The following is a 25,769-nucleotide window of genomic DNA, read 5'->3' as shown; positions in this document are numbered from 1 at the left end:
CCTTCCCAGAATTCAAATCTGGAACCCTAAAAGGGAAACTAGCAACTTGTAGATTATGACTCAGATTTATCTGACGAGTTTAACAAGGATGGGGATTTGTGAACTCCCATTGCACCACCTGTGACCTCCTTAAGGATGGCTAAGGTGATTTTCCTTGCAGGTATAGCTGATTTTTGGAGCTATGAGAGGAGTGATACACTTGTGAGATTGAGTGTAAACACGAGTGGAGAGAAGAGTGATACACTTGTGAGATTGAGTGTAAACACGAGTGGAGAGAAGAGTGAAACACATGTGAGGTACACTAAAACACAATCACACACTCACAGTGAGGAAGAAAGAGAAACTACTTGTTATTTCTTTTCCATCCAAGTGAAATATGAGAACTCCTTCAGACGACGGCATACATTCCTTCTTTAAGGGGGAGATAAAAGCTTAAGTAATAGTTTGGAGGATTCCTCAACTAAGGGGGAGAAATAGCAGGGAGGAAGAAAAAGATCCTACATGTACACTACACCACACCATTGTTGTTTCTAACTACGGATCCTATTGTACGGGAGAGGTGGTAAACACAAGGTGATTTCCTAGTAAGGGAAAAAGCTGTTAGGGGAGTACCATTGGTTTTTATCTGCGGATCCTATTGTACGGGAGAGGTGGTAAAACGAAGGTGATCTTCTTTAATCAGTTGATTCTCATAGGGGGAGAAGCAAGAGATATGGGCTTCTCAACAGGAAATGTGGTTGTACAAATGAAGATGGAACTACTTGAAGATATGTTCAGTCTAGAGGAACATCTACTTGGAATCTGGAAAATGTTAAATCTCATCCAGAAATTTTCTGCTATTTACTTTGCATGTATGTTTATATCTTTTTCTTATTTGTTAGTTGAGTTATCCTCTAGGTATTTGTGTGTTATTGTCTAACAAACAAATAGGGGGAGATTGTAAGTCATATGTCATAGACCTATTTGTATATTCGAGGATTCAACTCAACTCAAATAAGAATGTAATAAGTAAATAGTGGATCGACCGTCAGAGAGATCTCGCAAAGTAATATCTGTCAAAGGATTCAGAAACAAGGTTCATCTACAGACTTGAGGAGGTAATTCACTGGAAGAAGTTCAAGAAGTTGATCATGCCTCAGTGATATAAATCAAGATCGTGGATTTAATCAAGTGACAGAGATCTCGTCAGAGTATCAATTAATTACAAGGATTTAATCTGAAGAAAATCAAAGTGTCAGAGTCAAGACATGAAGAAACGTCACGGAAGTTAGTCACTCATGAACCAGACAGTACATCGAGTGTCAACGTTGAAGTGGTGGAATTGATTCATAATTTTCAGTGATTTTCAGAAGATTTGCAGAAGAATGGTTGCTGCTCAAGACTAGAATTAATTCTCTATTAATTAATTAATTCATCTAATTTAATTAAGAAAATAAATTATATCTGCAAAGAATAATTTATTTATTAATTGAATTAATTGATTAATTAATTCTGAATTAATTTTAGGAATTTTCAGAAGTTTAATTGGATTAAATTCAAGCATTAAATCAGCAAGACAATTGAAAATGAACTAGCATGACAATCAGGATTGTCATACCGATTGTCATGCTAGGCCATATTCAATTGTCACACCGAAAGTTACTCTAGGAGGATGATTGTCTTGCTAGTTCATTCTGATTGTCATGCTAGTTCATTCAGATTGTCTTGCTAGTTCATTCTGATTGTCATGCTAGTTCATTCAGATTGTCTTGCTAGTTCATTCAATTGTCTCACCGAAAGTCTTGCCAGCTATAGGATTGTCATGCCAAGTCAATTCTATTCGTTTGTTGATTTAAAAAGAAGCAGAGAAGCAGCAACTTATTATTAAGAACACAGAAGTCAAGAAACAAGGCAGAAAAGAAAATCAAGGAGAAATATTTCATCTTTTCATCTGCATACTTCAAGATTAAATTTCTAGATTGTAAAGTTAAATCCAATCCACTAGAAATCTTTATCTTGCTCTTGTGTATCAATCTAGCGGATTAAAATCCCTAGAACTTAATCTCAAATCGCGTTTAGCATTTGATTTTAATTATTGCAAAAATAGAAAAAGTTCATGTCGAATTTATTCTAGATTTGTGATAATTGATTTGAGATTAATACCTTGTAATCGATACAGTTGTTGTAACACCTTTCAAGTTTAATAATATTTTTATTTAACTTGAATTTTGTTTCACATTTTTTATTCCGCATTTAATTCGATTATTCGGTACTGTTTGTATTCAACCCCCCCTTCTACAAACACATTGGGACCCAACAATTGGTATCAGAGCCTTCTGATTAACGAACAAATCAAGATCCTAGACTTTTGTGATTTTTCAACTCCTTGAATTTTTATTTATTCAAAAATTCATAATGACTTCACATAAAGTTGGAACCGTTAAAATTCCACAATTTGATAAAGAGAATTATATCATGTGGAAGAAGAAGATGCTATTATTTTTACAAGTTGCAAATCCCAAATATTCAAACTTGTTAAAGAAGGGTATAAAAACTCCGATGGTTATTGAACCGGAGGTAATAATAGATGGTGTGGTGACTACTAAAGCTAGAACCTATCCAAAAGAGCCTGAAGATTTTACTCCTGCTGAGAAGGAAGAAGCCTCCTTGGATGCCAGCCTTCAATTAATATTAATTGATTCCCTTGATCCCTTGATGAACAGACATGTGATGAACTGTAAAAATTCCAAACATATGTGGGAAACTATTGAGGTGATTAATGAAGGCACAGAGGAAGTTAGGGAGAACAAGTTGGAAATCCTAACCTCTGAATATGAACATTTCAAATCAAATCCAGGAGAAGGAATTACTGAAGTGATTAATGAAATATGAACAAAGGAATAGGGATTGTATATTAGTGATCAAGAACAATAATCAAGAGAATGTAAATGTGATAAATATTTAAATCAATATCACTATTCTGAAAGTAGAATAGAGGAAAAACTTGCCTTCTGCGCGACTTACTGCAATGGAATCACTTATGTCTATCACCTTGGACTATTACCGACTCAACTGGCCTGGCTGGCTTAGCTTCTGTTGGCAAAACAGACTGGTTAAGTCACGTCGTACTTCATTTGCATCTTGAATCGACTTCAAACTGATCCTAACATCTACCCATGTGCTTATGACTGACTCATGTATTACATATAAGCAAGTAAGACTCGATTAACCACGTAATACACATAAGCACATAAGCACATAATCATTTTTATGGTTAAAATAATTTTTAAAACCAAAATCGACTCGCTGATCGCTCAACTTATCGTTATCTGACTCGTTTCCCATTTTTCCGGAATTTTTCGGACTCGTCTCGGCACGTACCTTGACTGATAATCAAACAAGTCACAAAATCAACTAACTTCTAAAAGAAATTAAGCTTTGATATTATTTTTAATGAAAATGATTCATTTTTCTGAGTTAACAGGCTTTCGTTTCACGCAAAACGGACTAACGGTTGAATTATTATTAATTAAATACTGATAATTCCATTTATTAATCATTATAAATAATTATTACTAATTTTTAAAACCCAAAAATAATTTTTAAATCATTATTTAAGAAAATCAGAATTAAAAATAATTTTTCTATAATTTTTGAAATTAAAATGAATTTATTATGATTTATTGAAAATTATTTGATTAATTATCAAAATAATTAATCACTTTTAAATAATTAATAAGTAATAAATAAATAATAAATAATTAAGAAAATAATTCAATCTAATTTTTAGAAAATAATTCAGAATTATTTATAATATAAATTAATTAATTAAATAATTAATTAATTAATTTATAAAATAAATAAAACTGATTTTTAAAATTAATAAAAATAAAAAGTAAAAATAATTTCCAGAAACAGTTGTCAGAAAACCATCCCTGACAAAATCAGATCAAACTCGGGTATTTTACACGGGTCAAACGGGTCAAAATCCGGGTCGTGAAGAACACGCCGGATTTTGCCCAGAATCCGGCCACCGGTGCAGAATCCGGTGAGCCACTTTCAGGCCAAAAACGGAACCGTTTGGTTCATTTTTCACAGGGTTTCAATTCCAAATCGTTCTGGCAATCTAATTCTGGCAATAACATCACAGAATAACCCTTGGGTCATCTTCTCCGATCAAAATCGACATGAACTCCGGCCAAAAACCCAAATCATCCATTTGTACATAATATCAAACGTTATATAGTGCAAAATGAAGCTAAGAACATATACAATCAAAGCCCTAACATTACAAGAACCAAATATTCACAGAAATCATCGAGTTGTGTTTTGAAAATTCGACCTAAACCCTAGAAATCGTGAATCATTATCCAAGCATCGTTTGTTCAATTAAACACCATGAATCGACTGTAAATCATCTAACAAAGCTATATCAATCATCAAAACATCAAAATAACCCCAGAATCAAAAAGCCCTAATTCGAACATAAACCCTAGAAATCAAAAATCAAAAACGATGCAATAAAACGTGAAATTGATGCAAGAAACAGAAAGAACGGATCAAAACCTTCGATTTGAGTACTTGAATCACACGATTTGATGCTGTAATCAGTGAGAAATCACGACTTGATTCTTCGACCCGAACATGTTCTTCCCGACCCGATTTCAGAGAATTTTTGGTAATTTTGCATATTTTAATGATTAATTATAATTAATTAAATAAAAATTAGGCTATTTATAGTAGTAAAAATAATACTCCTAGTTAAAATTAAGGGGCTAATTATACATTAAATAAAAATATTGGGCCCTAATTTTTATAATTTTTGAGTATTAAAATTTAATTTATAAATATTTTATATATGCAATATATATGCCAAAAATTCCCAAAAATTGTGAATAATGCAAAAATGCAAAGAAATAATATAAATGAAAGTCCTATAATTTTATAAAAATAAAAATGTGATTTTTGTGGGGTTTTTGACACCCAATGGGGCCCGGAAAAATCATTTTTCGCAAAACGAGAAAATTTATAAATTATCTAGATGTTCAGAACAAGGCGATTGTAAAAGGCATTTGATGAAAAATAAGGCCCATTATTTTATTTGAAATACTGGCTTTAAAATCATCATTTGGGTCATAAAACATTTGAAATAAAACCTATAAATGCATAATAAAATATCTGAAAAATACCTTAAAAATACAGAAATGACATGGAATACACGTATCACGTAACAGTTAGGGTTTATCAGATAATCACACATAAATGACACATTAATTCATATATTTTATTATAATCATGATATAATATAAACGTAAAGTTCCCAGTCGTTACACTACCTGTCTTTGTGCAAGATTTCAGGCTGATCCAAGAGAACCTCATCCAATAGCTGTGAAAAGAATTTTCAAGTACCTCAAGGGTACAGCTGATCTAGGATTGTGGTATCCTAGGGAATCAGATTTTAAGCTAATTGGTTACTCAGATGCAGATTTTGCAGGATGCAAAATAGACAGGAAAAGCACTAGTGGAAGCTGCCAATTTCTTGGAGGCAGATTGGTTTCTTGGTTTAGCAAGAAACAAAAGTCAATTTCCACATTAACTGCAGAAGCAGAATATATTGCTGCAGGAAGCTGTTGTGCACAGATTCTTTGGATGAAGAATTAGCTCCTGAACTATGGGTTAGAATTTTCTAAAATACCCATTTACTGTGATAATCAAAGTGCTATTGCTATGACAGGTAATCTAGTTCAACACTCAATGACAAAATACATCAGCATTAGGTACCATTTCATAAGGGAACATGTGATGGAAGGTACACTGGAATTGCATTTTATTCCAACAGATCAACAACTAGCAGATATCTTCACAAAACCACTATGTGAAGCTACTTTTACAAGACTGGTAAATGAACTTGGAATGGTTTCAGGTTCTTTCTCAAAATCTTCTTAGTTTTTGTTCTCATGCATCAGACTTTATGATCAGTGTTTACAGATTGTCTTATCTCTATGTAATATGTGCTTAAATTGTAATATATTAAATTTTGATTGTTATCTGATGTGATTCTATATACTCTGATAGTGTTTTAAATGTTCTGTGACTATTCAATCCAATGAGGATTATTTGTTAGATGCTGACTTAGTAGTCTTTAACAAACTATGTATCCCATGTTTGGATTAGTTATTTATGTGGAAATCAATAACACAAGCAAATTCTGATTTTGATCTTAGTCAAATTTACTTTGTGTATCTTATTACTAAGTCACAAACTAGATTATTGCTTCTTATCTGTCAAATTCTGATGTCAGTAAATCTTAAGGATGAACTACATGCTTGATAAGCCTCACTCATCTAAAGGAAACAAAAGAAAAGAAAAATTGAAGTCAGGTACTCCTTTGAGATCTAGAGTAAATATGTGAAAGGGAAGACCCAAGTGCATTGCTGGTATTAAGTAATATGCATTAGAAAAGCAAATACATTTTTCTTGGTGACTTTTCACATTCTCAGATTACTGGAGAAATACTCTGATAATAGCATAAATTCTGATAGCAGTTGTGACTCATTTACACTGAGAAGCCACTGTGAAAAGAATGTCAAAAGATGCATAAAATGAGCACAAACAGTTGAGGTAAACTCTTACATAAATTTATTCTATAGTAGACTTCAAAATTAAAGACAGATTTTAAGCATTTTTTTTAGTTATGCATTATTTCTAAGATATACTGAAGTTTATCAGACTTTAATCATTATCTGATCATTTGCAAATGCACACATTCTCACTCCATATAAATGATGAAAATTACTGTGGTGATTAAGTTGTTTTTGACAAAGAGTTAAGTATTATTTGCATAAATTATGAGGATAAGTTCCGATGAAAGTTCTGATGATTAAACTCTGAAGAATCACAGAAACAGACATTCACTTTTTGAGTACAGAAGCCTTTTTTGATGACCATTAAATTCTGATAATAGTCAAGTTCTGATGCAAATCCTGATGGAAACTCTGATGCTTACGTGTCATTACTTATTTACTTGACTTATTTATAGTATTTACTGTAACGGTCATATTTATCAGAAAATAATTAAGTAAGAGAAAAACAGTGATAATCATTTGGTTAGTGGGAAACGTGTTTGCCTTGACAACTACATGTGCACAATTATTACTGATTATTTTCCATGCCCACTAATAATGTTCTGACTATTTACTACGTGACAGGTGTCTAAAATCTGTTCTGCTTCAATTATAACCGTTGTCAAATAGAGAGTATATATATGGGAGATAAAAGATTTTATAATCTTTTACCTACTTTTCTTATTTTCTAAACTCTCTTATTCTCACTCTCTCTAATATTCTCTGAAGCTATTTTCTTACAGGCATTTTAACAAACACCTTGTGAACACACATTTTCTCACTTATTTCTTTACAGAAATGGCACCCAAAGATCTAATCAATGATGGAGCCAAGTTGTTCCTAATAACTATATGGCTATTCTTTCTAAGGACAAGGCTCCTTCAGAACTTCATTTTGTCCAAGACTTTCTTGCTCGAAGTGAAATAGGCTATGCACTGACCCAACCCCAGGTTCTTTCAGGCAAGCAAATACTGGAGTTTTGGAGGACAGGTGTTTATGATGATGGTGGAAAAGCTGGATCCCCAAGTATTATCTTTACAACAGGGGAGGATGAGCATGTGGTGACCTTGTCAACTGTTCGACAAGCTCTACATTTGCCAGAAGATTGCACCTTCAATTCATCAGTTGAGGAGCAAGCACTTCAACAAATGATGGCAAATCTAGGCTATGAAAAGTCTTTGGCAAAGCTGGGATAATTGAAGAGACCCCACATCAGGAGGGAGTGTAGTTTTTTCTTTGACTGTATTACAAAAGCTTTTGCCAACAAGTGCTTAAACTTTGATGCTATACCCATAATGAGTCAGCAAATCGGGTATGCCCTTTTGAATCAAACACATTTTGATTAGGCAAGTGCTGTTTTAGGGTTTATTGGTGATAGGATGAAAGAAGATAGCAATACAGTCTATTTTGCTAGATTTTGTCAACTTATTTATACTTTTTGTTATCCTGATACATATTAGGGCGAAATCACGCACTAATATTCACGCAAGTATACGCGTTCGCAAGTAATATAGAATACTTTCTAGTTCGTTCCCTCAGAGACTCAGACTAATTTATTGTCTAATTTAACTCACTCACCAATGTATGACTACTTCTCAATGTTAAGATAATAACACTTAAAATTGTTGATTAAATATTAACTATAATTAACTACTTAATTAACCACTTAACTAACACTTCAATTTATCAATAATAAAATACTCATGAGATCACAACTTCATTATTACTTCCTTCTATAGCCATAGATATTACCTTTAGCATGTGACAGTGATGATATTAATCGAATAACACGAAACTGATAAAAGCCAACTTTCATTGTACTAATACCATTCTACCAAACATCCACAATTAAGATAGAAGTTGAATAGTCATCAATTATGTTGAGTTCCTATATGTCTACAGAAATTGACAACACAACGATTTAAGCACAAGTTATCCCTTTTGATTACATAGGGCAAATAAAACTGTTAGAGTTACCCACTAATCATGCACAACGTACATGAACCTATGCTAGCATGGCAAGTTCTAAATCTCAAGATCCACCGTCGCTTCACAAGAGATTAACACCCTATCTTATATGTTCGCGACGCACATAAGACGAATACGCACAACCAATACTAGATATCATGCAATTATCACATACTAAAGTATTAAACAATTAACTAAAGAATTCCATAATAAATCCGTTGCAACCCCATGATCACGATTAGCCCATAATAGAACTTATCGCCATCATGGGTTCATATGAAATCATGATAAACAAACACAAGAAAATAATAACTAAACTGATTATATTAAAACAGAGTACGTCACAAGAGTAAATAAGTCAAAGTAAGAAAACTAGCATCCAACGTTACAACGAAACAAGAATCACAAGAATATATGCTTCCTCTTCGTTGCTGTGTGCTAAATCGGTCTTCTTCCTTATCTCCTTCGCTTCTTGCAAAACACAATCTAAAACATAATCTCCTCTTAATACTCTGTGAAAAACGTCTCAAATCTACCTATATAATAGTCCCATAAAACTCAGATTACATAGAAGTTGGAAGCCAAACAGAAGTAGAAGTCTAAAATAATATATCTTTTTCCCCGACCCTGCGCGGCCGCTCAGCATTTCTGCGCGGGCGCGCAAGGATGCTGCGCGGCCGCTCAGCATTGCTGCGCGGGCGCGCAGGACCCTACTGGAAAAATTCCAGGTTTGCTCCGTTTCTTCGCCGTAATCTGCCCGTTCTTTTCCTCTCTCAATGGTGAACACATGCCAAGGCTTATTCTTGATGATTCCTCCTCCGAAATGCAACTAATACCCTGAAATGCATAAACACTAGAAAAACGCATCAAATACACAAAATACTTGATTTCAAGACACCAATTTAAGCCATTTTAAGACGTTCTAAGTGGTATAAAATGCCACTTATCACACCCCCAAACTTAAATCGATGCTTGTCCTCAAGCGTCACAGACTCAAAAACAAATAAAAATATGCATGAATGCAATCTATATGAAAATGCAACGATCCCCCTTACTACAATTAACCAACCAAATTGTCACGTCTCAACGAATGCAGTTAGACACTAAAGATCAATAAACTCATGCAAACGGACATACCGCCAGAAACGTGGTGTGTGCAAATGCTTAACAGATATGCTTTGGAACTAGACCAATTACTATGACTAGACTATCCTCAAGGCAATCCTACGATTATACAAAAAATAAAAATTCTAGGCACAAAGTGATATACAACACTACAAGAACTCTGGAGCTTACTACGGAATCGTGCTTTTTATTTACAACTCAAATGCTTATTTGACCGTGCAATGAGTGAGGTCCACAAAAGACTTATACAATGGTATCCATGTAACGAGCGTTAGGTTAGCGGATCCCAGACTCTAAAAGCCTTAGGTCACTAGGCACAAAGTCCCCTAAGAACTTAATAACTCGAATACCAAAGAGCCCACTCTTGATCAATTATGCAAAAAAATTATTTTATTTTATTTTATTTTATTTTATTTTTTTTCTTTCTGAGCAAGTGCGTTTCGCTCCATCTTGCTCAACCCTAGACTACTCGCATAACATGCGAGCCGGCTACTAGCCATTTGACGCATAGCCACAACTAGCAACAAATTCCATTTGTACTCCATTTTTTTTTCTTTTTCATGCCTTTACCACTAAGAACCTATTATCAAATTCTAAGCATAATAAATAGATTATCCTCGAAAATAATCAGATCATAACAACAATCTAGTCCTCAAGCATTCTCTAAGACTTAGTGATAATACAAGTGCTTCTAGCATGCATATCAACCTACACAACTTAATATCATTTTAATGCTATCACTACACTCGCATCAATATCACAATTCAGTCGATAAATCATTGCAAAAGGGATCATGGTATATGCATGAGCTATATGATATGACAAACAAATAAAGCTATATATAAAAAAAACTATATGGCAAAAATTATGCAACTATATGAACTAACTATCATGAATATGCAGCTATATGACACACACAAAATATTCCTTAACTACCACCCCCAAACTTAAAATCTTCACTGTCCCCGGTGAAGGTAGTAGAAAGGAACACAGGGTATACCTACTCGGAGTCATCATCATCATCACCCTCAGTGGGTGGAGTATCAGGCGGCGGGTATGCAGAGTCCTCAGTAAAAACTGGCCACTGGATATCAGCTCCAAGGCCTCGAAAAGCAGTCCCTAACGCAAGGGTGAGCTCCTGAGCAAACCTGCTCTGCGTCTCATACATGGCATCCATCCGCCGTGAAAGCCTCCTATACTGGGCATCACCCATCCCAGCACCCTCCTGAGCTCTCGAAGAACTAGCCTCACCACGCCCTGGCCTGGCCATAGTAGCACCTCGTGCTGGACGCCCTCCTGGAAGACGATAACCCAGCCCATGCTCCTCGGGCTCACCACCGGTCCACTCCTGCATCCCATTCAGAGTGCCAGAATCTATCGGAGCTGCTGGCAACTGCAACTGCTCATGAGCCGGCCAGTTCACTCCTACTGCACGGCATAGCTTTGTAACCGTGGATGCATAAGGGATGTTCATATGCTTTGCTCCCCTCAAAAACTTCAGAATTCCTTGGTAGATAAACTCACCAAGGTCCACATAGTATTCCTCATTCAGAACTCCCCACAACAGCTGTGCTCTCTCAACTGTGACCTCGTGTGCATGTGAAGAAGGCAAAATATTAGCACATATAAATGCATTCCATGCACGGGCATACCTGTTCATGGCGATCGCCGGAAAGTGACGATACTCATTATTGGCTGGACTGCGGTTCCAAACTGTGCCCGGTCGACAGAGAGTCGCACAAATCAAATCCAAGTCAAAGTCCTCAGCAGTCTTTTCATTCCAGTTCTCCTCCTCGGGCTTCCTCTCTCGCTGTCCAATCACACGGTGAATCGCCGCAGGATGATAATCAACCGTCAGCCCACGAACTACAGAAAACCCATTCTTTTCAGCCTTCGCGTTCGCGTAGAACTCGCGAACAACACTCATCGGTACTGCTTCGGGTGACTCACAAAAAGCTATCCACCCCTTCTCTGCAATCATGGGCAACAACTCACCATCCCTCCCTGATGGTAAAAACCCCCTCTCCTTCAGAATCGGCTTCCCCAACAGCCTAGTGTACTCCTCCTCCGCGGCCCTGTCAGTTAACCGAGGCCTTGCAGCAGTACCCCTTGATGAATCAGCAGTAGGAACTGTGCTGCTGCTGTCAATAGTGCGTGTTCTCTTGGGTGCCATTGATTTGTGAATAAAAGTGTGTAAGAACTGATTTTTTGATATTTATGAGAGGGTTTAAGTGTAGGAAGTTGTGGGAGATATGTAGGATAGGTGTATGTATATATAGGGTGTGGAGTAGGTTAAATTAGATTAGGAGTGGGGTTGAGGGATAAAATCATGGGGTAATGGGAAAAGAATTCGTGGGTTTATGGGCTGTAATGGGTTTTTGTGTTTTTGTTTTTTTTTTTTTTTCTGAACTGTAAAAAAATTTCTGGAACTCGACCCCTGCGCGACCGCTCAGCATTTCTGCGCGGCCGCGCAGAAAGCTGCGCGGCCGCTCAGCATAGCTGCGCGGGCGCGCAGAGGGTCTCTGGAATTTTTTTTTTCAGCCCCTGTTTTCTGATTTTTTTGTGTTTTTGGATAGGTTATTAACTTCTAAGGGTTCCTGTAACAACAATTCATGGGTTGCCTCCCACGGAGCGCTTCTTTTTCGTCATTAGCTTGACGTTCCGTATCTTTCTCAAATAGTCAACAAAATGGCACTAACCACCTCTCGGTTTGCCATGTCCCCATAGTAGTGCTTCAACCGCTGACCGTTAACCTTGAATGCTTGGTCCGAATCATTCTCAAAAATTTCCACCGCTCCATGTGGAAACACAGTTTTGACAATAAAAGGTCCAGACCACCTTGATTTCAACTTCCCAGGAAAAAGTCGGAGCCGAGAGTTGAATAACAGAACTTGTTGCCCTGGCACAAATAACTTAGGATGTAGCTTCCTATCGTGCCACCTCTTCACCTTTTCCTTATACATTTTGTTATTCTCGTACGCTTGAAGTCGAAATTCATCAAGTTCATTAAGCTGAAGCATTCTTTTCTTACCAGCTGCATCTAAATCCAGGTTCAATTTCTTCAATGCCCAGTAGGCCTTATGCTCAAGCTCCGCCGGTAGATGACATCCCTTACCGTACACCAACTGAAACGGTGACATCCCAAGTGGAGTTTTGTATGCTGTTCTGTAAGCCCAAACAGCTTCATCGAGCTTTAAAGACCAATCCTTCCTTGACGGACAAACAACCTTCTCTAGAATGCGCTTTATCTCTCTGTTAGACACTTCCGCTTGACCATTTGTTTGCGGATGATAGGCAGTAGCTACTCGATGATTCACATTATAACGCTGCATCATAGAAGTGATCTTACGGTTGCAAAAATGCGATCCTTCATCACTTATGATTACCCGAGGTGTTCCAAACCTTGTGAAAATTTGCTTATGAAGAAAATTTAGCACTGCCTTTGCATCATTTGTCGGTAAAGCTTTAACTTCGACCCATTTTGAGACATAATCGACTGCCAGCAAGATGTACTGATTATTGCAAGACGAGATAAAAGGCCCCATGAAATCGATTCCCCATACATCAAAGACCTCGACTTCAAGCATCACATTTAATGGCATCTCATCCTTCCTTGACAAATTTCCCACTCTTTGGCAACGATCACACCTTAAAACAAACTGATGAGCATCCTTGAACAAGGTAGGCCAGAAAAAACCTGCTTGCAGAATACGAGCTGCCGTCTTCTCACCTCCATAGTGTCCACCATAAACCGTGGAATGGCAGTCTCGTAATATCCCCTCCGTCTCACAGAACGGGATACATCTCCTGATGATCTGGTCAGCTCCCTGTCTAAACAAATATGGTTCATCCCACATATCCCACTTCACTTCATGCAGAAACTTCTTCTTTTGCGCGGATGTCAAATTATGAGGCATTATATTGCTGACAAGATAGTTTACAATATCTGCAAACCATGGTTCTTCCTCCTGAATTGCAAATAACTGCTCATCCGGAAAAGATTCATTGATTAACGTCCTATCTTGTGAAGTAGAATCGGGATTCTCCAACCTAGAGAGATGGTCAGCTACTTGATTCTCAGTACCATTTCTATCTTTGATCTCTAACTTAAATTCTTGAAGTAAAAGCACCCAACGAATGAGTCTCGGCTTCGAATCCTTCTTAGAAACCAGATAGCGAATAGCTGCATGATCAGTGAATACTGTCACTTTCGTACCAAGCAGATAAGATCGAAATTTCTCAAAGCCAAAGACTATAGCCAAAAGCTCATTCTCAGTAGTGGTGTAGTTCAATTGGGCCCCATTTAAAGTCTTACTCGCATAGTAGACCACATGGAAGAGATTTTTCTTGCGCTGTCCCAGAACTGCACCTACCGCATAATCACTCGCATCACACATCATCTCAAACGGTTCTGTCCAATCTGGTGCTGTAATAACTGGTGCCGTGATCAAACTCTCCTTGAGAGTCTCGAATGCTGCCAAACATTCATCATCAAATTTGAAAGGCACATCTTTCTCAAGTAAATTGCACAACGGCTTAGATATCTTTGAAAAGTCCTTGATGAATCGCCGATAAAAACCCGCATGACCGAGAAAACTACGGATTCCTTTCACCGAATTAGGTGGGGAAAGATTTTCAATGACTCCCACCTTGGCCTTGTCCACCTCCAGACCCTTGCTAGAGACCTTATGCCCAAGGATAATGCCTTCACGCACCATAAAATGACATTTCTCCCAATTAAGCACCAAATTAGTTTCCACGCATCTTTTGAGTACGGCGCGCAGATTATTTAAACATTCATCATATGAGTGTCCAAAGACGGAGAAGTCATCCATGAACACTTCGACGTTATTTCCAATCATGTCAGAGAATATAGCCATCATACATCTCTGAAAGGTGACCGGGGCGCCACATAACCCAAACGAAACTCTACGAAAAGCAAATGTGCCAAATGGACAAGTGAAGGTAGTCTTTTCCTGATCCTCTGGTGCAATACAAATCTGATTATACCCGGAATAACCATCCAGAAGACAAAAATACTCATATCCCGCCAATCTGTCAAGCATTTGATCAATAAATGGAAGAGGAAAGTGATCCTTTCTTGTGGCTTTGTTCAATTTCCTATAATCCATGCATACTCTCCATCCTGTAACTGTTCGAGTAGGGATGAGCTCATTCTTTTCATTTGCGACCACAGTGATACCTCCTTTCTTAGGTACACATTGCACGGGGCTCACCCACGAGCTATCAGAAATAGGATAAATGATGCCTGCATCTAGCCATTTCAGAATTTCTTTCTTCACCACCTCCTTCATGATCGGGTTCAGTCTTCGCTGTTGTTCCACAGTTGGCTTACTACCTTCCTTTAACAGAATTTTATGCATACAATATAAAGGACTTATCCCCTTGATGTCTGATATGGTCCATCCTATAGTCGATTTGAATTCTCTCAAAATCCTTAAGAGCTTGTCTTCCTCACTACCTGAAAGGTCAGCTGAAATAATAACAGGTAACGTAGATGAATCACCTAAAAAAGCATACCTCAAGTGTTCAGGTAATGGTTTAAGCTCCAAGGTAGGTGCTTCCTCTATTGATGTTTTGAGCTTCCCTTCAGCATTCTTAAGGTCAGAAGTACCAAGAGATTCAAATGGTATGTCGAGCTTTCGCTTCCATGGAGAAGCGTTCAGATATTGTAATTGCTCGTTGCTATCTTCATCATCGCTGTCAAAATCCCCCACTAAGGCCTTTTCCAATGCATCAGACATTAGCATGTGATCGAGTTCCGAAGTAACCGCAGAATCAATCACATCCACTTTTAAGCACTCCTCATCTTCTGTAGGGAATTTCATTGCCTTGAATACGTTGAAGGTCACATCCTGGTCTTGGACTCGCATAGTAAGTTCACCTTTTTGCACATCTATCAAGGTACGGCCAGTAGCCAAGAAAGGCCTCCCCAAGATTATGGGAATCTTCTTATCTTCCTCAAAATCCAGAATAACAAAATCTGCAGGAAAGAAGAGCTTATCCACCTTGACGAGCACATCCTCAACTATGCCCCTTGGGTAAGTAATGGAACGGTCAGCCAATTGTAGCGACATGTATGTGGGTTTTGGATCAGGCAGATCCAGCTTTTTAAAGATCGACAAGGGCATCAGATTAATGCTTGCTCCCAAATCACAAAGGCACTTGTCAAAAGTTAGATTGCCAATGGTGCAAGGAATGGTGAAGCTTCCTGGATCTTTCAGTTTTGGTGGTAACTTTTGTTGCAGAACCGCGCTGCATTCTTCTGTGAGAGCAACGGTTTCAAGGTCATCCAGTTTCACCTTTCTTGAAAGAATAGTCTTCATAAACTTCGCATAACTAGGCATTTGTTCCAGAGCCTCAGCGAAAGGTATATTGATGTGAAGTTTCTTGAACACCTCCAGAAACTTCCCGAACTGTCTATCCAGCTTTTGTTGCTGCAATCTCTTAGGAAAAGGTGGTGGAGGATAGAGCTGTTTCTCCCCTGTATTAGCCTCAGGCAGAGTGTGTTCAACAGTAGCCTTCCTTGGTTCCGCCGCTTTCTCCTTTTGCTTAGATTCTTCATCTCTAACTTTAGCTTCGACTTCTTTTGCCTTTTCAGCATCAGCTACTTTTCCAGACCTTAAGATAATAGCCTTGACTTGCTCTTTAGCTTCCTTCCTGCCTGGTACTTCCGTATCACTGGGAAGAGTGCCAGGTTGACGATTGAGCACTGCATTGGCTAATTGACCGATTTGATTTTCCAAGGTCTTGATAGAAACCGTCTGACTCTTGCACAACAGCTTAAGTTCCTCAAAATCAGCACTAGTAGGTGCAGCTGCACTTCCCTGTTGAGGATATGATTGCCTTGTAGCATACTGCTGTGGTTGCTGGAATCCAGGTGGGTTAAACTGTTTACTTACTCCTTGCTGATATGTTGGCTGAATAGCATTTTGATTATTCCCCCAGCTGAAATTTGGATGATTTCTGTTGTTAGGATGATAGGTCGCTGGCACAGGCTGCTGTTGTCGCTGATAATTATTCACATACTGAATAGATTCGTTGACAAGAGAACACTGATCCGTAGCATAAGAACCTGCACAAAGCTCACAAACCATTTGATTAACTCCATACGTAGCCAAAGAATCAACCTTCATTGATAGCGCTTGGAGCTGGGCTGCAATAGCGGTGGCTGCATCAACTTCCAGAATACCTGCTACCTTGCCTGATGTCATCCTCTGAGTTGGGTTCTGATGCTCATTTGCAGCCATCGTCTCGATAAGATTATACGCCTCAGTATAGCTTTTAGCCCATAAGGTGCCTCTAGCTGCTGCATCAAGCATGGGCCGAGATTGGGCCCCCAAACCATTATAAAAACCAGTGATTACCATCCAATCCGGCATTCCATGATGTGGACATTTTCTCAACATTTCCTTGTAGCGTTCCCAAGCCTCGCACATAGATTCTGTAGGTTGCTGCGCAAACTGAGTAAGAGCACTCCTCATAGCAGCAGTCTTTGCCATTGGATAAAACTTCACCAGAAACTTTTGCGCAAGATCTTGCCACGTAGTGATGGACCCGGCTGGTTCAGAATGTAACCAGTCTTTAGCCTTATCCCTCAGTGAGAATGGGAAAAGCCTCAACTTGATAGCCTCATCAGTCACGCCATTATACTTAAAAGTGCTGCAGATCTCGACAAAATTCCTTATGTGCATGTTGGGGTCTTCAGTTGCCGCTCCTCCAAAAGAAACAGAATTCTGCACCATCTGAATAGTGCCCGACTTGATTTCAAAGGTGTTAGCTTGAATAGCCGGATGAAGGATGCTTGACTGAATGTCATCAATTTTAGGCCGAGAAAAATCCATAAGAGCTGGATCAGCTTGAACAATACGATCTCCCATGTTTACTGGTTCTTTCTGCTCAGTTCCTGAATCCGAATCCTCAAAATCTAACTTCTCCGGTGTATCAAGAACTTCGTCTTTCTCTTCAGCTGTATCTAAGGTCCTCTTGCGAGCACGAGAACGAGTTTGCATAAACGCTTGCTAAAGTACCTGAAACACAACTGAAAAGAGTAAGTAACTACTATGTCCTAATCATTGAGTCCTAATGACCAATGATGGTAAGTACATAAACTAAACAAATACGCCGAGTCCCCGGTAGCGGCGCCAAAAACTTGTTAGGGCGAAATCACGCACTAATATTCACGCAAGTATACGCGTTCGCAATTAATATAGAATACTTTCTAGTTCATTCCCTCAGAGACTCAGACTAAGTTATTGTCTAATTTAACTCACTCACCAATGTATGACTACTTCTCAATGTTAAGATAATAACACTTAAAATTGTTGATTAAATATTAACTATAATTAACTATTTAATTAACCACTTAACTAACACTTCAATTTATCAATAATAAAACACTCATGAGATCACAACTTCATTATTACTTCCTTCTATAGCCATAGTTATTACCTTTAGCATGTGACAGTGATGATATTAATCGAATAACACGAAACTGATAAAAGCCAACTTTCATTGTACTAATACCATTCTACCAAACATCCACAATTAAGATAGAAGTTGAATAGTCATCAATTATGTTGAGTTCCTATATGTCTACAGAAATTGACAACACAACGATTTAAGCACAAGTTATCCCTTTTGATTACATAGGGCAAATAAAACTGTTAGAGTTACCCACTAATCATGCACAACGTACATGAACCTATGCTAGCATGGCAAGTTCTAAATCTCAAGATCCACCGTCGCTTCACAAGAGATTAACACCCTATCTTATATGTTCGCGACGCACATAAGACGAATACGCACAACCAATACTAGATATCATGCAATCATCACATACTAAAGTATTAAACAATTAACTAAAGAATTCCATAATAAATCCGTTGCAACCCCATGATCACGATTAGCCCATAATAGAACTTATCGCCATCATGGGTTCATATGAAATCATGATAAACAAACACAAGAAAATAATAACTAAACTGATTATATTAAAACAGAGTACGTCACAAGAGTAAATAAGTCAAAGTAAGAAAACTAGCATCCAACGTTACAACGAAACAAGAATCACAAGAATATATGCTTCCTCTTCGTTGCTGTGTGCTAAATCGGTCTTCTTCCTTATCTCCTTCGCTTCTTGCAAAACACAATCTAAAACATAATCTCCTCTTAATACTCTGTGAAAAATGTCTCAAATCTACCTATATAATAGTCCCATAAAACTCAGATTACATAGAAGTTGGAAGCCAAACAAAAGTAGAAGTCTAAAATAATATATCTTTTTCCCCGACCTTGCGCGGCCGCTCAGCATTGCTGCGCGGGCGCGCAGGACCCTACTGGAAAAATTCCAGGTTTGCTCCGTTTCTTCGCCGTAATCTGCCCGTTCTTTTCCTCTCTCAATGGTGAACACATGCCAAGGCTTATTCTTGATGATTCCTCCTCCGAAATGCAACTAATACCCTGAAATGCATAAACACTAGAAAAACGCATCAAATACATAAAATACTTGATTTCAAGAGACCAATTTAAGCCATTTTAAGACGTTCTAAGTGGTATAAAATGCCACTTATCAATACACCACAAAACTATAGTGAGACAATTGATCCCTTTAAGGTACACAAAAGGGCTTTCACTAACTTATTATCTACTGAAAATAAGAAGACTATACTAAGACCCCTCCAAGTTCCTCAATCAATCAAACAGTTCTTAGTAAATGCTGATCCTGATACATAAAGTACCATATATCCTGATGTAGAACCAACTCAACCTCCATCAGCACCTTCAACCACAACTCAAACAGCACAATCCTCTCAACCACAACCATCAGCACCTACATAGCCTACCATCAGAACTTATTTTCAACCTGCTCAATCTTCTCAACCACAACCATCTGTTACAACATCAAGACCCAAACCTTCAAAAGCAAAATCTGTTCCTAAATCTCCACCAAGGAGAAGAAGGATGATACTAAGGGATGAATCTGATGATGAAGATGAACATATACAGGTTCCCACATCAGAACCTGTAGAGGTAGAAGCCGAAAATGTAATTTTTCAGAAGGAGGTAGAAGCTGAAGGGTCTGAAATTCAGAAAAGGAAAAGATCTGCAAACTCCGATGCAGATCATGTTTCTCCACCATCCAGGAGATCAAAGAAAATGAGAGCAGGAAGGCATTTAGCACAACCTCACTCTGAGGATACTCAAGAAGCTGAGGAAGGGGATCAGGAATCTCTGATCTCATCTGAACCAATTATCATTGAAGCCCTTCCTCAAGCTAAAGACATTGTTCCAGACACAGTGATCACACCTCCTGACTCTCCTATTAAAGAAACAACAGTTGAAGATTCAGGCTTAAGTCCTGAAATTGACATCCACAGGCTGAACATTCCAATTGTGCTCTATCTGGAAGCTCCAACTGCAGCTCAGCCTTCTACTGCTACTTCTCCAATCTTACAGACTGAGTTACCATCTATACTAATTCTGCGTCTGGAACCTGAAGATCAGAATTTAGATGAAGCTGCTACAGAATCTCCTTCAGTTACACAAACTCTGGTGTTATCAGAAGATGAGGAGATTTCCAGCAAGTTCTGGAGACAGTGCTCCAGTTAATGCTCCCATTCTTGGAAAGGAGGAATTGCTTACAAAGTTTGTTGAATAAGAAGCTCTTGTTCCTTGGGAAGAAACTTAAAGAGGAGTTGAGTGGACCAAGAAGTGGAATGAATCTGATTTCATTCCAAGCTCTAAAGTTCTGACAGAGCATATTGCAAAAGCTATTGAGTTGTTGACAAACTCTGATTTCAAGCACCAACTCAAAGTCACAGCTCTAAGTACTAAAAACCTTCAAGGTCAACACTCCATTACCCATGAAAAAGTTGACAAACTTCTGGAAAGAGCTGATAAGCTGGATATGGAGATCAATCTAGACAAAAAGAGGTTTATCAGACCTATTCATGAGAAAGTTGAAGCTATTGAGAAGGTTCAGGAAAAGCAACATGCCCAACTTACTGAGGTCCTAAAGAATCAAACCTCTCAAAAAGCTCAATTGAATGAAATTCAATCTTCATTAAAACTTCTTCTCTCTTTCTCCTACTACCAGATGATGCAAAAAAGGGGGAGAAGGTAGTTATGTCCAAATGCTCAACTAGTCAAATACTGAAGAAGAAGGATGATAAAGGTGATGATCAGGGAAACTATGATAAGAGTAGAAGTTAGAGTCAAGGTCAAGGAAAAGGTCAAGGAAAATCTTTACAGAAAGTAATTTCAGATGTTAGCAAATCTTCTACACAGAAGAAGTCAAGTTCTGATGCTGTGCATGCTAAAAGTCTGATGTCAAGTTCTGATATCCTGATTCAGTCAGGATCTAAAGACTCTCAGAAGTTTTTACAAACTCTGAAGCTAAAGGAAAAGCAGACTACTTTCTACTACAAAGATCCTAAAATTCAGATACTTGATGAAGAAATTGCTAGAAGATTATTTCTCAAGCATAATCCTAGAATGGATTTAGAGACACTCAAGGAGGAAGAAGCTAGATTTGCAGTTGAGAAGACAAATCTAAAGTCTAAAGCTTCTGGTGCTAAGAAACCTCCAAGGCCTAAGGTAAAAGGCATTGTGATCAAGTAAAGGTCAAATTCCGAGGCTTCAAAGCCCAAGACAAGATCACAAGTTGAGATTGATCCCAAAGATAAAGGGAAAGGAAAGATTGATGAACCAACAAAGCCACAAGAGATGAAGATTCCTCAAATCCTGATGAAACCTGTATGTAAACTGGTTCAAGCTTTTGATGATAAAGCTGCTGAAGATGAAACTGTTGAAACTCTAAAAAGAAGGAAGATAACTGAAGAATCTAAGACAACCTCTGACATGGCTCAAGTTGTTCAGAGTAAAGAACAACAAGCTACAGAAGAAATAACAAACTCTGATCAAGTCATCAAGACATCAACCTCTGACAAAGCTCAAGTTGATTTGAACAAATTGACAGTTACTGATAAGAGAAAACTCCTATGGAAGAATGTTAATCCATCAGATCCTAAGAAAAGCCATCTGCTATCTGATTTCATGATTGTTGGATTGAAAGCCAGAGAAGCAAGAGACAGAGATGGATTAGGTTTTGAAGAAGCCAAGATCAAGACATGAGTTGAAGTACTTACAAGAGATCCATTCTCATTGACTGACAAACCTCTTGAAGAAGTTACATAGAAACACCTTGATAAGGTTATATCTGTTCAAGGCACATGATTGGAGATTCTACCCTGCTCACTGAGTTCAAGGAAAGAGCTGGCCCAAGTATTACTTTTGGAGATGACAGCAAGGGTTATACTGTGGGATATGGCTTGATTTCAAAAGACAATGTCATCATTGAAGAGGTTGCCCTCGTGGATGGTCTCAAGCATAATTTGTTGAGTATCAGTCAGCTTTGTGCTAAGGGCAACTCAGTAACCTTCAATTCAGAAGCCTGTGTTGTGACAAACAAAAGGAGCAACAAAGTGGTTTTCACTGGAGTGAGAAAAGGTAATGTGTACTTAAATGACTTCAACTCATCTAATGCAGAATCTGTCACTTGTCTTCTCAGTAAAGCAAGTCAAGATAAAAATTGGCTATGGCACAAGAAGCTGTCCCATCTAAACTTCAAGACCATGAATGAGCTTGTCAAGAAAGAACTGGTTAGAGGTATTCCTCAAGTGGAATTTACTAAGGATGGATTGTGTGATGCCTGCCAGAAAGGAAATCAGATCAAAGCATCATTCAGAAAGAAACTTAATTCAACAATTGAAGAACCTTTGCAATTGTTACACATGGATTTGTTTGGACCAGTCAATGTGTTGTCCATCTCAAGAAAAAGATTTTTTCTAGTAATTGTAGATGATTTCTCAAAGTTCTCTTGGACATATTTCTTAAAGTCTAAAGATGAAGCTAGTGAAATCATCATCAATCACATAAGACAAGTCAACAATCATCCTGATTTTAAAGTAAGAAGAATCAGGAGTGACAATGGAACTGAGTTCAAGAATTTTGTGATGAGATCATTCTATGAAGAGAATGGGATTATGCATGAGTTTTCTGCAGCAAGAACTCCACAATGAAATGGAGTAGTGGAAAGAAAGAACATATCTCTTATTAAAGTTGCAAGGACAATGCTTGAAGAATCAAAGTTATCAACATATTTTTAGGCTGAAGTTGTGAATACTGCCTGCTACACTCAGAATATTTCTTTGGTTAATCAAGCAAAGTGTATGACACCCTACCAATTGTTCAAGAGTAGAAAACCAACTCTAAATTTTCTTCATGTCTTTGGATGCAAATGTTATATCTTGAGAAATCAAACTGATCAACATGGGAAGTTTGATGCTAAAGCAGATGAAGGAATTTTTGTTGGATATGCTGTGGGAAAAGCATATAGGGTCTATAATCTAAGAACCAACATTGTTATGGAATCAATACATGTTGTGTTTGATGACAAAAAGATTGAAGGACTGTAAGATGGAGATTTCCATGAAAGCCTCAAGTTTGATAATGTGGAGATGGTTAGTGATGACAGTGATGATGAAAGTGATCAAGAAATAGTGAATAAGGATAATGCAGAAAAATCTACAACTAATGAAGCACATAATTCAACATCTGTCGAGTTACAAAATGCTTCATCCGTTGGGAGACAATCTGCCTTATCCGTCGGGAGACAATCAGCTTCATCCGTCGGGACTCAAAGTGCATCATCCGTCAGAACATTAAGAGAAGTTGAAAGTCAGAATAGATCACCTACAGAAAGCTCTCCTTTCTCAAATCAAAGATTCACAAACTCAGGGGGAGTTTCTCAATATCAAAACTCAGTCACACATCAAGACAACAATGAGGTCTCTTCATCTAGAGCAAATCTACCTCAATAAAGAAAATGGACTAAAGATCACCCTTTTGAGCTCATTATTGGTGATGCATCTTCTAGAGTTCAAACAAGGAGAGAAACTCAAGAAGAATGTTTATATAGCAGCTTCCTATCTAAGGAAGAACCAAAGAAGGTTGAAGAAGCTTTGTTGGATCCCGATTGGATTTTAGCTATGCAGGAGGAGCTAAACCAATTTGAAAGGAACAAGGTATAGAAGCTAGTACCCAAACCTAAAGGAAAGAATCCAATTGACACCAAGTGGGTATTCAAAAACAAGATGGATGAAAATGGCATAGTGGTCAGGAACAAAGCTAGATTGGTTGCTAAGGGCTATTGTCAACAAGAAGGAATAGATTTTGATGAAACCTTTGCTCCTATTGCAAGACTTGAAGCCATCAGAATCTTCTTAGCCTATGCAGCTCATGCCAATTTCAAGGTCTATCAAATGGATGTCAAAAGTGCTTTTCTGAATGGAGATTTGGAAGAGGAAGTCTATGTTAGTCAGCCTCCTGGTTTTGAAGACCCAAATTTTTCAGAATATGTCTACTATCTTTTAAAGGCACTTTATGGGTTGAAGCAAGCACCTAGAGCCTGGTATGACACTTTATCAAAGTTTTTTTTGGAAAATCAATTTACAAGAGGTACTGTTGATAAAACCTCATTCTTTAGAAATGTTAATGGCTCTAGTATACTTGTTCAAATCTATGTAGATGATATTATATTTGGTTCTACAGATGATAAACTTTGTAAAAAGTTTGCCAAATTGATGCAAAGTAAGTATGAAATGAGCATGATGGGAGAACTAACTTACTTTCTTGGTTTACAAGTTAAGCAAATTAGTGATGGAATATTCATTAGTCAAACTAAATATATTCATAATCTTTTAAATAAGTTTGATCTAATGGATTGCACATCTGCAAAAACTCCCATGGCCACTGCAACTAAACTTGAATTAAACACTACTGAAAAGTCTGTGGATATTTCAAGCTATAGGGGCATGGTTGGCTCACTTCTGTACCTAACAGCTAGTAGGCCAGATATAATGTTTGCTACTTGTCTTTGTGCTAGATTTCAGGCTGATCCTAGAGAATCTCACTTAGTAGCTATTAAGAGAATTTTCAGATATCTCAAGGGAACACCAAAACTTGGCATTTGGTACCCTATAGATTTTGGTTTTGATCTAACTGGTTATTCAGATGCAGATTATGCAGGTTGTAAAATAGACAGAAAAAGCACAACAGGAACCTGTCAATTGTTAAGGAACAAGCTTGTGTCCTGGTTCAGTAAAAAGCAAAATTCAGTTTCTACTTTTACAGCTGAAGCTGAATATATTGTTGCTGGTAGTTGTTGTGCACATATTTTGTGGATGAAAAACCAATTGTTAGACTATGGTCTACAAGTGGATATAATTTCTATTTTCTGTGATAACACAAGTGCAATTGTAATCACTGAGAATCCGGTACAGCATTCAAGAACAAAGCACATAGACACCAAGTACCACTTCATTAAGGAACATGTGATGAATGGTACTTTGGAACTTCATTTTGTTCCAAGTGAAAAGCAACTTGCAGATATATTTACCAAACCACTTGATGAATCCACCTTTTCAAGGTTGGTAAGTGAATTAGGTATGCTTAATTATTCTTGAAATATTTCAGATATTTTTGCAAGTTTTAATGCAGCCAGAAACTTAATTAATTTTTCTATTTTGGATGAAATTTTGGCTAACTCAAAATTTACATCCCGACGGATGCTCATTATCCATCGAGTTTGATCATCCGTCGGAATATTATTTGTTAATAAAAATTATTACTTTTCTGAATTATTTCATAACCCTACGTATAATTGATTTATCCTCATCCGTCGAATTGTCTCAATCTTAGCCGTTAAAACTCTGAACGTTATCCATCGAGTATACTTACAGTTTGTAAGCACAACATGACGGATAAGTGACAGAATTTGTACAGTTTATTTATTTTTAAACGGCTATTTTGGGCTATTTTGATTGGTTACTTTATTTCTCTTTATTATTTTTGACAGTTTATTTCTGAGATAGTATAAAAGCATAATTCATTTTTATTCTACTCTTTTATCATTCTCAATTCAATTGCTCTAACTTCTTTTCTTCTCCAAAGCAAATATTCTCTCTATAAATTTCTCATTCTCTAACAATG

At 37.6% G+C, this 25,769-nt stretch overlaps 1 non-coding gene across 1 annotated transcript; it reads left to right on the top strand.

Annotated features, from left to right (window-relative positions):
• Positions 1–17,096: 17,096 nt before the first annotated feature.
• On the top strand, positions 17,097–17,203 carry LOC141698898 (small nucleolar RNA R71). Its single transcript, XR_012565395.1, has one exon. It is a non-coding gene; the product is annotated as a small nucleolar RNA R71 (small nucleolar RNA).
• Positions 17,204–25,769: the final 8,566 nt, after the last annotated feature.

This window comes from Apium graveolens, chromosome 11 (assembly GCF_009905375.1).
Source record: "Apium graveolens cultivar Ventura chromosome 11, ASM990537v1, whole genome shotgun sequence".
NCBI classification, from domain to species: Eukaryota; Viridiplantae; Streptophyta; class Magnoliopsida; order Apiales; family Apiaceae; genus Apium; species Apium graveolens.
The sequence above is the reverse complement of the archived record's forward strand: the minus strand, read 5'-3'. Positions and strand labels throughout refer to the sequence as shown.